This window comes from Vespa crabro, chromosome 1 (genome assembly GCF_910589235.1).
Source record: "Vespa crabro chromosome 1, iyVesCrab1.2, whole genome shotgun sequence".
Lineage (NCBI taxonomy): Eukaryota > Metazoa > Arthropoda > Insecta > Hymenoptera > Vespidae > Vespa > Vespa crabro.
This window is the reverse complement of record NC_060955.1, coordinates 19,689,903-19,706,579: the sequence shown is the minus strand read 5'-3', so window position 1 is coordinate 19,706,579 and position 16,677 is coordinate 19,689,903. Positions and strand designations below refer to the sequence as shown.

At 41.9% G+C, this 16,677-nt stretch overlaps 1 protein-coding gene across 5 annotated transcripts in view; it reads right to left on the bottom strand.

Moving 5' to 3' along the window:
- The window catches only part of LOC124426695 (serine/threonine-protein phosphatase 4 regulatory subunit 1-like), a 145,963-nt gene that overhangs the window by 95,748 nt on the left and 33,538 nt on the right, over positions 1-16,677 (bottom strand). Inside the window, exon 1 of one of the 5 annotated variants that reach the window (XM_046968750.1) lies at positions 4,579-5,981. The exons of the other annotated variants lie outside the window; for them this stretch is intronic. The gene's annotated coding sequence lies outside the window, so the exon portion shown is untranslated. Of the gene's footprint in view, positions 1-4,578; positions 5,982-16,677 lie in introns of those variants that run through there. 5 annotated transcript variants of the gene reach the window in all.

Below are 16,677 nucleotides of genomic sequence, written 5' to 3'. Positions count from 1 at the left end.
AGCATGGTACCCTTTAAAAATAGCTCGGGATGAAAATGAAAATCAATATAAACTCGTGCCAAAGTGGCCGTGCGAGTTTTCTTTTAAGCCCTCGACGAGTCTAAACAGGCTATGCGGGCAGGTATATGCGGAGCTATTATTTCGATGACGACGCTCCTACGAGATCTAACGTTAACGGTGGCCATGCAATTTTTCTTCATCCGTGGGAAGAGTATCGGAGTACAGAGAAAAATAGAAAGAGAAGATGAAAGAAGGCTTAGGATTACAGGAAATTGCAAATAATATGACATAAATCGCAAAGTGGCAAAACTGCAATGAATAATCGTAGGTATCCTCGATAAAAAAAAAATAAAAAATAAAAAGGCAACGATGGCTCCTCCCAATTTTTGAATCTATATTGAATTCGTATCTCTCTATGAAATTCATCGTGTTATTGTTCCGTTAACAAACTTTTCTCTTCTTTCGCAGAAATAAGTTTCATGTGGGAATCGAGTTTTCTCGTTGGCCGATTCATCAAAATAAGAACGTTATCGATTGTTTTTTCCCCGCTTGATTCGCGCCAACAAACAAGACTGTTTCCCAATGATTCTTTCTCTCTCTTTTTTTTTTGGAATCGATGGCCAATATCCTCGATAGTATCGTTTTATACAAAAAGCAAAAGGAAAAATAAATTTGATAGTTCCGATCTTGTATTTCTCTATGGCGACGACAGAGGAGAGAGGGGAGGGACATAGTAATTAGAAATTGATGCGTCTAAACGTCATACATCAATGAGATAATTATGAGTGCATGTACTTCGGAAAGATTTTTTCTAAGTCAAAAAATGAGGTACGGTTAATACAAGACTGTGCCGATCGATGAACGAGCGTTCGTTTCTTCGAAAAAAAGAAAAAGAAAAAAAAAAAAAGAAAAAAAAAGCTCAAGGTCGAAAGCCAGTGGAAAGCGATCGATATACGGAAAAAAAAGAAAGAATGAAGAGAGAGAAAGAGAGAGAGGGGAGAAGGAGAGAGAGAGAGAGAGAGAGAGAGAAAAATAGAAAGAGAGAGGAAAGAAAAAGAGCCACAATTCATGCGAAAGGGGAAAAAAAGAGTAAAGATTACCAAAAAGATTGCGAAAATGTATGAAATGCAAGTAAGATATTAGTTACGCGTGGTTTCTTCTCACGTGCACTCGCATCCATGCCGCCATCTTAACTCTCCACCATGCGACTCCACGACCCCTCCCACCGTCAGCAGACCGGCATGAGCATTCTTCCAATCTTCGATCAGAAACGAATGCGTATAAACGAATGCACGATTTTTTCTCGTCCTTTGACACATTTTATCAGTTTCTAACATGTTTCTCGATATATGATATATTTAATTAGTTACATATGTATATAAATATATATATATATATGTATATATATGTATGTATATATATGTATATATATATGTATATATGCATGTATGTATGTATGTATATATGCATATATGTATGTATGTATATATGTAAGTATGTTCGTCTGTCGTTCACGTTCAGATCACTCGCATTAACCTACGACGTAGGTATGTAATTTGTAACACGCGAGAATATCGTCACGCGAAAGTCGAGACGAGCTACGCATTAACTCGTAACTCGTACTTACCTGCAAGTAATTCTTATTTACGCGATCGAACAATAGGAGAAAGCAAGGTGATCGATCGCGGACCGATTGTTGCTAATCTTTTAAGGAATCCACGAAACACAACATATTGAGAGGAAGAGAGAGAGAGAGAGAGAGAGAGAGAGAGAGAGAGAGGACAGAGAGAGGGAGAAAGGGAGAGAGACGGAAGCGTGCGAAAATCGGACGATTCGCCAGAACGAATTATGGCTTGTTGCGAAATGTTGCAACGTCTCCAATATCATCGTCGCTGATTCAGTTTCGTAGCAAAAGTGAGCGTGAGTCACGCGATTCTTAAAAGCATGCTCGATTCTGCGAGTATCGGTAGATTCTCTCTCTCTCTCTCTCTCTCTCTCTCTCTCTCTCTCTCTCTCTCTCACACAAACACAGACATACACACCACACGGTATCCACGTGTTTTCGCGAGTTCGAAATCTCGTTGCAGAATTACTCGTAGTCTCACAAAGACTAAGAGAACTGGTCGTTCTTCGAAGTTACGTCCTTGACTGATGGAGGTCGCCGACTCAGAAAGGTCGTTTCACCTTGGCGAACACAACGACGACGATCGATGGGAACGACCGCGAAGAAAGATATGGTGTTCTCGATTAAACACGTATATATATATATATATATATATATTATTAGTTATATATATATATAATAGTTATATATATATATATATAACTAATACGAGTGAAACTTTTTGTAAAAAAAAAAGTTTCATCAGACAAGTAGATAAAATAAATTCCGTTAGTTAATTTCGAGAAAAGTAATCTGACGATGACATTTTAACGAAGTGTCTCACGTAGAAGTAAGTAGAAGCGCGACAGTTAGGTTGTCGTCGCGTCTCGTCGCCGTTCCTGCCGACTGCGATGGCGTTAGAAGCGGGTGATTCGTGCTAACGAAAATAGAGGCGCCGCTTTGGTAGCCCCTGTCCGAAGCCGCCAGTCTTATCCGCCTTATCGCTCACCATTACGTAAGCCAACACGTCGCCCACGTCGTCGTAGTCGTCGTTGACTTTCGCGGAAGGGGCTTTGCAAACGAACGAACGAACGAACGAACGAACGAACGAACGAACGAACGAACGAACGAACGAACGAACGAACGAACGAACGAACGAACGAACGAACGAACGAACGAACGAACGAACGAACGAACGAACGAACGAACGAACGAACGAACGAACGAACGAACGAACGAACGAACGAACGAACGAACGAACGAACGAACGAACGAACGAACGAACGAACGAACGAACGAACGAACGAACGAACGAACGAACGAACGAACGAACGAACGAACGAACGAACGAACGAACGAACGAACGAACGAACGAACGAACGAACGAACGAACGAACGAACGAACGAACGAACGAACGAACGAACGAACGAACGAACGAACGAACGAACGAACGAACGAACGAACGAACGAACGAACGAACGAACGAACGAACGAACGAACGAACGAGAGAGAGAGAGAGAGAGAAAGAGAGAGAGAGAATCGTATATTCGTGACGTACTTCGTATTTCGAGCAAAACCTCTTTCCTCGTGACGAAAGAGCCACTCGCGAGTCGACGTCGAGTTATTTTGTGGCGCTTCCTCTCTCTCTCTCTTTTCTTCTTCTCCCTGCAGAGGAGAAGGCACACGTTCTCCTTCGTTCTTATTTAATGCGCAGATTCAAGAATCAAAGCAGCATGTTGTCGGACGGTCTTTTCCGTTTTTAAATTTCACCTTCGAGTGCTTTTCGACGAAACGACGATGAGCGTTGTAGAAAGCAGCAATAATGTTGGAGAGAATTTAAATGGATTCACAACGCGCTCTCGAAATCTCGAGACTGCTATCCCTTTGGAAACGATCGAGAAGTTAGGGTAGAGGAACAGAGGAGAGAGAGAGAGAGAAAGAGAGAGAGTCCCTTACTCGAGAATTTATCTAGGAATATCTCAAATATGTGGGATAGAATATATTGATTCTCGAGTTATGGATATGGTCGGACGATTAACGAGGGCGATTTCCGATGGGAACGACGTGGACGCTTTACGAGAGGATTTAATTTCCGTGAAATGAACCATAAAAAAATGTTTCGCTCTGGAAACGTTCTTTGCGAAACGAAAAGAGCGTCCTCTTGATATATCAAGACTATAAGACGAAAAAGATTACGAATGTGTCAAGAAAGAGAGAGAGAGAGAGAGAGAGAGAGAGAGAGAGAGAGAGAGAGAAAGAGGGAGAGAAAGAGTAAGAAAGATGGAGAACGAGACAAAGTGAGAAAGAGAGGGAACGACGAGCGGTCGGTCGATCGGCGCCAACGTCGAGTCGGCGCGACTTATCGCCGGCCAATAAAAGCCACGCGCTGTGTACACACAGGAGAACGCGTAAAGAACACAAAGAACTAACTCGATTGGTTCGTCCGATTTGAGACTCGAGTGATTCTCGATATAATTCTACTTAAAAAACAAGTTTAAAGGAGAAACAAGATAATCGGGGGAAAATGGTTCACGCATCTGTCGCATGGTTCCATCAAATATCTGTGTCTAGATCGCAAAGGTGCGTTTTTTCCCCCCCAATTCTTTATACGTCCCGCAATAATTGAGCTTTTTCGCGGGCCGACTCTAGTAAATCGCTGACGCGTCGATTATTTTGATTAAAATAAAAGGCTCGTAGGCTTTCTTTTTTCTTTTCTCTTTCTTTCTTTTCTTTTCTTTTTTACTTTCTTTTTATTTTTTTCTTTTCCCCACCATCAAAGCAGAGTTACGCTCTATAACAGGAGACTACTTTCGAAAATAAAAGAAAAGAGTCAATCCTGTTGTACGTAATGAAAGCTTGATATCAAGTCTTACATTTCGAACGATAATAATTATAGTAATAATGGATTTTTAGAATCGGAGAGAAACGAATATGATAGGAGGACGGCTCGTAAGCTCGTTCCCGTTTGCCTTACCTTGCCTTTTACGTTGGCTTTCCCACGTTCCACCACCTGGTCGTTGTCGCAACGCTCTCGCGGCATATCTTTCTCTTTCTCTCTCTCTCTCTTTCTCTTTCTCTTTCTCTTAGTCTCGTTTCCACGCACTCCTCCTCTCTCGTACGACTTTTCCACGCGGGTTATCATCGCGTAGCCCCCTTCGTGCCACCCTCGTGTCACGTCTTCTCGTCATCCGGCACAGTCACTTTTCTTTCCCATCGTCGCGCCTCGCGTACGTGTGTAGATTTGATATACAAATATTATCGAGAATACAATAGATACATTGTATTTCAAAGATCGTATATTTAAAAATCCGAGAACGATCAAAATCCATACGAGAAAGGATAAGAGACACCACTTGGCGATCGATCGATCATCGAGAGGAGACAATGCGAACGCATCTCGACGTCGATGATGATACTCAACGATTGTCGTCGATTCTCGCGGGCGCAGCACGCTTCTTTTCGCACTTCCGCCGATCGTCACGCTTCCTGGCGAGCGAGTAAGCAGGCGAGGATCGCTCGTACGTCCGCCCGCCGTCTTCTTTATCTTTTTTTCACGCTTCTTCTACCTCTATTTCTTTCCAACCAACAATGTTCATATCGCGTATGTATTTACGCGTACGTATTTCTTTCCTCGTTTGCGAATAACAAAGTAATTCAGAGTAAATCAGAGGTAAAAGAAAGATAAAAATGTGTATATATATACAGAAAGAGAGAGAGAGAGAGAGAGAGAGAGAGAGAAAGAGAGAGTGAGAGAGAGAAAGAGAGATAAAGATAGAGAAAACACGTTTTCACATTCTCCGTTCTCTTAGCGCGTGAATTCTTCGGCGCGTGCTCGCACGCGCACGCGTGCGTGCTCTTTCGTACTTGTCCGCGACTTGCTTCTGCGCACGCAAAGAGACGCAGTTCTGAACCGACGACGGTGGCAGCACGGTTGTGCTCGCACGAGAGAGCGCGCGCTTCTACGCACACACTGGGTGGCCCCGGTGGGTTAGCGCGCGGCGCACTTAAAATGGCCGCGTATGTGTTCCCCTTTCCTCTCTTACTATCTCACACATTCTATCCGTCTGTCTTTCTGTCTATCTGTCTGTCTGTCTGTCTATCTGTCTATCTATCTATCTATCTATCTATTTATCTATCTTTCTTTCGTTCAAATAAGAGATCTCATTCCCTGTACATTCAGCACGGTATCATCACAAAAGCGACGACCATGATGGATATCACGAGAAAAACACACGCGCCGTACCGTTAACATACGAATTGAACAATAAAAAAATATGATCGAAAAAAATAATATTGGATATAGTAAGCAAGCGGGACGACGATGACAACGATGCGTTTCAGAGCACGATGAAATAGGAGCCACGCGCGCGAGGATTCGCGCGAGACTGTGCGCTCGTCGCGAATTCTCCGGCGCGTTGACGGTCGGATAGGAAGAACGCATTTGTATGTGTGTAGTAGTAGTAGTAGTAGTAGTAGTAGTAGTAGTAGTAGTAGTAGTAGTAGTAGTAGTGTAGTAGTATAGTAATAGTGGTAGTGTAGTAATAGTAGTAGTAGTAGTAGTAGTAATTGTAGTAGTAGCAGTAGTAGTAGTAGTAGTAATTGTAGTAATACTAGTAGTGTAGTAGTAAGACTTGTATGTCTGTGCGTATATTACGATAAGGGAGTGAGGGAGTGAGTGAGTGAGTGAGTGAGTGAGTGAGTGAGTGAGTGAGAGAGAGAGAGAAACGAGGAAACGAGAGAGCGCCGCAACTCGCAGCGCCGGCTGCCGGCCATCGTACCGACTAGCAGGGTAAATAGCTCTGTTCTCTGAGTGGGGGTAGAAAGAGAGAAAGAGAAAGGGAGAGAGAGAGAGATACAGATAGAAAGAGAAGCAGAGAGAGAGAGAGAGAGAGAGATCTCGAGAGTGCGTCGGGCCAAGTGCGCCAAGAGTGTCGTCACATCCGGTATTCGGGGTGGCGCTGCCCGACGCGCCCCCGCCTGACCCCGCCTCACCCCCTTACCCATCTAACCCTCTTACGCTTTCTCTCTATCCTTTGCTTTGTGCGTTTGCGTGCGCGCGATAAATGCGGGCACACACGGGCTTTCAACGTCGCGTGTTACGCTCGAGTAGGGTGTGCGGGAAGGGGAGTAGAGAGTACTACTACGTACGACGTACGTAAGTCGATTCGAGTTGGGGCTCTCCCGTGCCCGCGGAAAATTCTATCTATTCGCTCTCTCTCTCTCTCTCTCTCTCCCTCTCTCTCTCTCTCTTACTCCGTTATGAATGCCGATATATAGATACGTTTTACGTCGTCGTCACACTCCACGATATCCACGGTCTTTTTCTTTGCAAAAGGAAATAAATATAACTTGGATACTAGAAGAAAATTGATTCTACGATATTAAAAGAAAATCGTTATTCGATAGAAATGATTGGACGGTAGTAAATTTTTATATCTATTTTCATCGATACTCGCGATCGATCATATTAATTAGGCTAAGACATTACGACGTTGAGTTTCGAAAAAAAAAAAAAAAAAAAAAAAAAGAAGAAAAAAAATTCCGAAGGTGTACGATGAATCTTTTGTTTACCAATTTGAAAGAATTTCTTCGCCGTTGATAAAGTGATAAAGAAACAAAAGAACTATTCATTTACCGACATATATCGTACCAATATTACTTCATTTAATATCTCGTCGATGATGATTTCCTCTTAATACAAACGAAAAAAATACATATCCGTATTTATCATTTCGTAACGTTCATTCGTTCCAAATGAAAAATCACTATTGTGAATGTATTACTTGAGAGAAGTTTCTCGTACTTCTTATATTATTGTTAGCGATGAACGACCTCGGGGCGCATAGGTTTCTACGCGTATCTACGTAGATCGGTCACGTGAGACGTGACGTCGAGAATAGTGCTCGACTGCTCACATGTTGATGGACGTCACGCGCTTGCTCGCTCTTCCTCCTCGTCGTCGACTACTCGTCGTCACGCGCTCCGCTCCGCTTTTCCTCCGGAACTTGATACGCGTCCGATCACCGTATACGTGTTGAAAGCATAGCTGAGCGGATTCGATATCTATGTATGCCACGACTTCAGAAATGTATGGGTTCGTACGACGAGACGGAAAAAGAAGGAGAGGGGGAGAGGAGACGGGGATAGGGTGGGGTGGGGGGGCGGATAACGCAGACAACGTACGTAGGTACGTCAGAATCGTTTCAATGATCAGTGATGTATAGAAAATCGATCGATCATCTTGGAAATTAGAAATTAAATGAATTTGATAAAAGATCGTCGGTGAAGAGGTAAAAGGAAAAGCGTCTAATAAAAAAAAAAAAAATAAAATAAAATAAAATAAAAAGAGAAAAAAGAAAGAAAGAAAGAAAGAAAAAATGGAGGAAGTAAAGAAGGAGAGAGGGGAAGGAGAGAAGAAAAAGGAGGATGAGGAGGAGGAGGTTGCGGACGACGCTTGCACGTTGCAACTTTCGCGTAAACACGCTTTCGGATTACTTCCCGGCTAACGCTATCGGGGGAATTATCAATTAGAATTAATTAGCAATTAAGCCAGCCGGCGGGGCCAACTTGCCGTGAGTTAGTTCGTGGACTGTGCGAAGAAGAGAGGGACGTAGAACGACTACTTGTGAGAGAGAGAGAGAGAGAGAGAGAGAGAGAGAGAGAGAGAGAAGGGAGAGACGACGTCTTGAATCTACCCAGACGGATTTTCATTTGACTAGATTTCGTTGGCCCAGAGCGAGAGAGAGAGAGCTCCTCGGCACGAATAAACCGTACAATAATCTCGAGAAATTCTCTCACGGTTACTCTCCGTCGTTGCGCGTCCCTTTAATTTCAGAAATCCCGGATTACCGGCGACGAAATCGTCTCGATGAAAAAAGAAAGAGGAAGAGAGGAAGAAGGAGGAAGTGAAGAAGGAGGAGGAAGAGGAGGAGGAAGAGAATGAAACGAGGAAGAAAAAAAAATAGATGGACGAGAGTTTAAAAGAATGAAAAAAAGGAAAAAAGAATGAAAAAAAAAAATGGATAAAAAAAACTAGAAATAGAGAATGAAGAAGATTCTTTGACGACTAGATCACCGCGTTCGAGTCCTTCCGTGGAAACATACCCTCCCGCCCCTACGCCCCTCTCTCTCTTTCTCTCTCTCTCTCTCTCTATCTCTCTCTCTACGTGTCATTTGGTATTCATCGCGTATCATAATTTCTCACGGTGTAAAAAGAACCGGTTTGTTCTCTAGTACGTATATCGCGAATGTGACTCACGAATTTTCTCAAGAAGATTCCATTCCTCGTATTTCTGCCGTAGGAATCTATTTCTTTTTCCTTTTTTTTTTGTTCTCTTTCTTTTTTTCTTTTCTTTTTTTTCTTTTTTTTTTTTCATTCGAAAGCCCCGCTACACTATATTACGTACGGAACATGCATTAAATACGGGTATACGTGTTATCCTTTACGTTACAACTGTCGGATAAAAGATGCGGTGCATAAGTGTAGAAAACGAAAAGAAGAGCCTCTAACGTTTTATTACGCGTTTACCGGTGATTCACGTGTATCTTTCGCGCGAATGAAATGTTATTTGAACGCGACCGCAACACAACGAGCCAATGGAATTTTCTTAGAAATAAAATCGTATCGCAATCTTTTCTAAATCGCTTTATAAAAGAACCGTGGAAGATATGATAACGTCGCTGACGTAGTTCGGTAATAATCCTTATCAACGGGCGAGAAATGTTATTATGCGATGACGTTGATGATCTTGCGTGATCCTCTCTCTTTTTCCTTTACGAAAAATATATTAAACGACTTCTCCTTCTCGATCAATTTTATAGATCCATTTATGAATTTCAATTTATTTTTCTTTTTTTTTTTCTTTTTCTTTTCCTTCTGTTTTTGGACCGTTCTATGGATATTATTATTAATCGGCGATTCATTAATATTCCTTGGACAAATCGGGCACTGTCTCGGATTGCGGAACAAATATGAGAGAAAAACACATACATATACACATATAAGTATGTATATATATATATATATATATATATATACATATTATTCATATATACATATACACATACTCAATCGAGAGAAAGAGAAAGAGAGAGAGAGAGAGAGAGAGAGAGAGAGAGAAACAAAGAGAGAATATGGAGGGCAACCGAGTCGTTGCCGATCGAGAACGGAAAGGGAGAGAGTATTTTTAGCGGTTACACATTGTTGTTGACTGCTTCTGGCGACATTGAACCGCGCGGACTCGCGAGACTGGCCTCTCTATAGTATAACGCAATGCCGAATAACGCGCGTTGGCATGCCTGTACGCGAGCGTTCGATCAGAATTCACAATAGGAATATGTCTACGTTTGAAAACGTAGTACTACATACTACATTGGAGGAAAATCCGACAGTTCTAGACAATAGAATTTAAGTTTCTATCATTCACACGTACGAATTTTAACAATATAGAAACTTTACAATCGTATTTTGCGTATTAATGACGTCTAGATTGACCCGAGGCTTGCACGGTTCATAGTATCGGGAGTCGGGTCGCGGCCGTTTTCTTAGATAAGAAAAATTCATTGAGAAGGAAGCATAGCGACGAAGACGGTATGGAGTCAAATGTATGGCACGCGCGAACATCGAGATATCTCGCCTAATGCTCTCTCTCTCTCTCTCTCTCTCTCTGCTCCCGATTCTTCTCGCGCATGATCGCTTTTGGAAAGCATTCAAAGATAATATCCATATATACTGAAAATGTCAAAGCGCCCACAATAGAAAACAATCAATAGTACATTTCGTTGTGGAGTTAATTGAAGCTTCGATTATATTATACTATTTCACACAAGTAACAGTGTTAATCAATTTATCATATAACTTCTAAACACAGAAGAGAAAAATAGAAAGAGAGAGCGAGAGAGAGAGAGAGAGAGAGAGAGAGAGAGAGAGAGAGAGAGAGAGAGAGCCAATAAAAGGAGAAACAAAACAGAAACGATGTTTTTCTATTTCTTTGTCACAAAAAAAAAAATATCTTCCAATACTTGTAACGCATCGCGTACATATCTGCGTGAAAGCATAAAAAAAGAAAAAAAAAAAAAGGGAAAAAAATTCTACCCCTTCTGCCGGCACCCACATCGGTTTGCCAGCCAAACAGCCTAGTTTCTCCCATCTTTTTAATCCCTGGTAGTACTGACTTGCATACATCGAGACGAATATGTGCCATGAACGGTAAGAGAGGAATGCAGAGAGAGAGAGAGAGAGAGAGAGAGAGAGAGAGAGAGAGAGAGAGAGAGAGAGAGAGAGAGAGAGAGAATAATACGTCGAGAGTCCTGTCGAATAAGGGAAGAATGCTGATAGATGTTAGAGAAAGAGAGATAGAAATAGAGAATACGGTATCCGAATCTCTGTCGTTGGTAATATAAGAGTAAGAGTATGCGTGTGTATTTTTGCGTGCGTACATGTGGGCGTACGCGCGCGCGTCCATGAATGTATGCGTGTGCATGTATGTGTCTGTGTGTGAGAGAGAGAAAGAGAGAGAGAAAGAGAGAAGTGTGTGCGAGGGAGAGGAAACTGGTCGATGCGTTCTGAATGACGCAGACGCCCACGCATATTGACGCACGCACGTTCATCCTCATCGTCGACGTTGTCCTCGTCATCGGACAAGCATTCTGAAATTACCGTCTATGACCTGGCTCCCAAGCGAGCTAGATCGTTCACCGAAAGCGTCTCGTACAACGAAAATGAATCGGACGACGATGACGTAAAACGTTTTCTGCCGTTGATACCAGGCGATAAAGACGACCATCTACGAACTACTTATTCTTTACCCGTAGATAATCGATCGACTCTTAATTAATCTCTTTACCATTCAATCATTACTCACGCGCTTTTTTTTTCTTTTCTTTTTTTTTCTTTCCTTCGTACGAAATGCTCGACACGTATATACCCATAATATACCCATAAGATTTTAGACTTACCTGTAACAAAAGAAACAGAAAAAAAAAAAGAAATAAATAAAAATAAGAAGAAAAGAAAAAAACAGGAACATTTAGTCATGAGTTCTTTGAAAATTAAGATATTCTATTTAAAAATGATTCATTCCTACCGATTGGAATGGAGATATATCGAGAAATCATATAACAACGCGTCGTCTCTTATTATAAATCGAATCGTTGAAAAAAGATTTGAAGGGGACACAATAGAGGGACGCGCGCATGTAAATTTTTCCCGACAGTCGAACAAGTATGGAGTTGCTCGAGGTCAAACAAAAACAGCGGCCCGCACCTGGATGAACGAAATCATTTGAAACAATGACTTGCAACAACACCGGCGATTGTGTGTATGTATGTATGTCTCTCTCACTCTCTATCTCTATCTCTATCTCTCTCTCTCTTTCTTTCCCATACTTATAAATATTCACCGCGCGTGCGCGTGATAAAGGCAAAGGAAAGAAGATTTTCGGCCGTTATTAATAACGATCTATTTATAACGCTCGTTCTTTTTTACATCGGCCGGCTTTTATTTGCGGAAGGACGATTTGGCAGCGAACACTTTTGGCAGCGTTATCGAAAGAAAGAAAGAAAGAAAGAAAGAAAGAAAGAAAGAAAGAAAGAACGAAAGAGAGAAAGAGAGAGAAAACGAGAAGGGGAACAGCGCCAGCATATCGCGAATAGGACAATGATCTCTCGAAGGCAAGCCTGCTGGGCTGTTAAGCTACACCCGATGATCCTTTGCATCGATCGTCATAAAAGCAGGAGCATAAGAGTGGAGGTGCAACACCACCGTTGCCGATGCACCGTGGCGCACCACCTGGACCCTGAGATTGATCTTCGCCTTCTGTGCTCATCCTCTCTTTCTCTGTTTCTATCTCCCTCTCTCTAACCCCTCCCTCCGTCCTACCAGCCCATCTTCCCCCAATTGAGTCTCCCGACGTTTTTTCCCTTCAGCTTACTCGAACGGCGCGTTTATATATCTGTGCAATATAACCCCTTCGAGAACGCATCTGCCACCACCTTGTGCCGCGTGCTCATCTCGTGCCATGAACTCGGATAATCTCTCTTGGCCATCGATTTCTCGAGAAACGAGTCGATTACGATTCTTTATTCTTTAATAAATAATTCCCGGACAGATCTAAAAGTCATATTTTCGTTGCACTTTAATCCAATATGAATGAGATAACTTAGAAGACATTAGGATGCGCTTCCTTACGAGATATTTCGTCGTCGATGTATTTTTGAAAACAATTCGGAGAGAGAGAGAGAGAGAGAGAGAGAGAGAGAGAGAGAGAGAGAGAGAAGAGAAAGAAGAGAAAAAGAAAAAAAAAAGGAAAGGGAGGGAGTCGAGTCGACAGGTGATACGACTCCCCGATGCTACGAAGAGATTATCTTCGACTCGAGTACGACTTCTTTTGTTTGGAAAAGGATTTTTGCGATGTACTCGGTGGTGCTGGCCGAATGTATTTCAGAATGATAGCGAGAAGAAGAAAACAGTTGGATGTTGAAGTTGTTTAGCAAAAAAGAGAAAGAGAAAGAGAGAGAGAGAGAGAGAGAGAGTGAGAGAGAGTGAAGATACGACGCGAGAAGAAGCGAGGAAGAAAGAGAAGAGAAGGCAGGGAGGCTTAAGCAGGGGGCAGCAGGTGATGCGCCAGGTGGAGGACGACGGCGCGTGCGCCGTTTTGCCCCCCGTCTTCCGGTCACGTGCCCTAGTCCCAACCCCTCGCTTCTAACCCCCCTCCTTCTCTCGCAGTCGATCCTTCTCTTTCTCTCTTTTTCTTCATCCGAAGTGAGTGCACCTTCTTCCTTTTTCCTTCGATCGATCTACTCTCGACCTTTCCCCCTCAAACTTTCTTATCGAGTCTGTCTTATTTGTTTGTTTTCCCGGTGGCACACGTTTTCCACGAAATATTTTCCTTAAAGGCGTACGAATACGTTGATTTTTCCACATCCATAGACACACTCGCGTGCGCGCGCGCACGCGCGCGATTTACTGATGATTCTCTCGAATATTTTCAACGGAAACAGCAGTTGCTTGCGCGACAGCCAAAAAGATTAAAAAGAAAAAGAGAGAGAAAGAGAGAGAGGGGGGAGGGAAGGAGGATAGGGGCAAAAAAAAGAAGGATAAAGTTCCGACAACCGTACGACTGTCTGCACGGTGTCGATTATCTTTTGTATTTATTTGGCAGGGCTTTTATTGCCTCTCCACCACCACCACTACCACCTCCTCCTCCTCCTTCTCCTACTCGTTCTCCTTCTCCTTCCTCCTCCTTCTCCTTCTGCTACTCTCTTTTTTCTCTCTTGTCCTAACGCAATGGTACGAAGGGTGAACGAACAAACAGGAAGTCAGATAACCATCGACCCCTGCGCTCGATGCCTTCGAGAAACGAGTGCTCTCTTTGCAAGATCCCTTCAAAGAGTCACTACGTATGTACATACTACTTACTTCTTCGCGGAAAAATACTCGTGTTGGCGAACACGTCGGTAAGCAGAGATCGTTTCCGATAAGTCGATACGCTCGCAATGATCGGTCCCACGATATTTCGATGAGTATTTAGAAAATTAACTTCGACATTAGAGCTGACAAAAGAGAACTCTAACTACTGAATAAAGCTTTTAAACATCATCCACGGATACATCGCAACACGCGAAACCAAGAATCACATATACATATTTACCACGCACTCTATTTCGCATTTTCAAAGAGATTACGCTAGGATAAAGTGAAAAGGCTACGTCTACAAATGGATGAATAGCCAGGACCGTAGTGTTTCATAGTAAAGCTTAGAGAGAACGAGAATGTATCTATTATTTTGTTTTCAAAGGGAAACTCTATTCCGTCGTTTGGAATCTTTTCAATTAATGCAATAGACGAATTATGAAAAACAATTTATTCTACGCTGATTGTCCAAGAAAACGAGAGAGAAAGAGAGAGATTAAAAATAACAATACGAATTTTAAAAATGGGTCTTGATATTTTTCATCAAGTATATTACCATTGCTACGATAATATTCGTAGGAAATTTAAAGGAAATGGAGATATCGGTCTAGATAACGTTATAGATTACGTGAATTTTACGTTCGAAAATTCGTGAAACGTTTAGAGAGAGTAGGATTGGATGAATCTACATCATGTTCCGTGATATTACAGTATCAGATGCCAGGACCTTTTGTGCTTAGCTCGTGTCTAGTCGTTAGTGAAAAAAAATACTCTCCGGTGATAGGAGCTTGGATGATAGCATCGGACGAGTCTGGTGAAAATCCTATTCCCTTCCTCTTAGCCGGCCATTTACGTCATACCGTAACCATGTATTTCTTATTATCGTATATCTAATTTTATCAGGCACACCGGCGATGTTCGTGGTAATCGTTGAACGAATTGCCGGACAGTTAAAGGGTTTCACATTCTCCGATCTTTTTTCGATTAAATAAAAGGGGTTAGAGTAAAAATAATTTGAGTCATCGGTCATCGAACCAAAGATGATAAAACGAAGATGAAACAATCGTATAGAGAACGTCCTCAAAAGAAGCCAGTTCTGTTCTTCTCCTCGTGGCTTCATAACGAACATGTATATATCTCTATGCGTATGCACGCCTATACGTAGATATACATACATTCACGATGTCTGTCTACCTATCTGTCTGTCTGTCTATCTTTCCAGCCGATGGATGGCCACGTGCCACGTGCGTGTCAGCTGCAATACGACGACGAGAACTTTGGCTCACTTTAGAGGAGCGTGTACGAACGCTTAAAGGAAGCTAAAACAGCGTGGCTGAAGCCACCTTCGATGATATTATCGAAAGAATGAATAGAAAGAGAGAATAAAAAGACTAAACGAGAAAGGATCAGGATATATAAGGGTTGGATTGGGAGAGAGAGAGAGAGAGAGAGAGAGAGAGAGAGAGAGAGAGAGAGAGAGAGAGAAGGGGAGGAAACGAAGGAGAGGAAAAAAAAGTGATTGCGAACGAGGATCTAAGAGGGAACAACGCGAGCTACTACTACCTGCGTTCGATTCTTCCTTTCTTGACATCAGAAGAATTTCTTTTGGAAGAAATCTTAGATAGTATATGCTCTGACACAATGCCGAGAAATCGCTTAATCGAGAGCAGATGCTACTACACCGCGGATCGAACGAAGTGAAAGGTATCTTAAGGAAAAAGAGAGTCGGGGAGGGGAGGAACGGTGAGAGGGAGGGGAGGCCTAGTGTATTCCTTTGGTCCCATGTCGCGAAAGAGATACATTAATTTCGTCGTGTTTAAAGAGCCAGACAGATGTTCACATGGAAAGAAAACTCGGGAATCGTATTCCTTCGTCTATGAACCAAACAAAATTAATTTTTTTTCGTTACGTCAGCTTACACGCCTATTGCTTGTACCAATGTGTTCTAGTTATAGTCGTACGAATTAGTCATAGAATCTTTATCATCGAGAAATCTTAATCGAGATATACCGACTAACATCGGCTAAATTCGCATCTGCAAAAGCAATTTACAAAAAAACATGTGCGATATTAACACCATACAGAAAGTTCTCCAATGATTAAAGAAGAATCGTCCGTATTGTAAAGTAATATCGTTGTGACGCGAAGATAATGTTTCAATAATATCTATGTCGCGTGCAATTTGTTCTACGATCATCGTTCACCGAAACGTTGCTTTATACTTTGTATATAAATTAGACTTTATTGTATCTTATTCTCTTTTAACCTTTAAAAAAAAATCAAATATATACAAATATTGAAAATGTATGTCATTATAAATTCATATTGATCGTAATTTATCTATCGCTGGCTCTCCTCTCTCTCTCTCTTTCTCTCTCTTCTCGAACGTACACGTACGTACATTCGTAGGAAGAATCGGCAAAGAGCAGCTGTCACTTAAGTCACGAGGTGTCTTACCATTGCGAATGCATCGATACATGTATCGACAATTTAATATCAAGCTATTTCGAGATGACTAGACGAAAGACAGACACCGTCCGAACGTCTACCCCTATCATCATCATCATCATCATTATCATTATCAATAATCATAATTAGTATATTCGTCTATAAATGTATGTATTTCAATATATGTTATAGAGAATATTATCATATTAAATT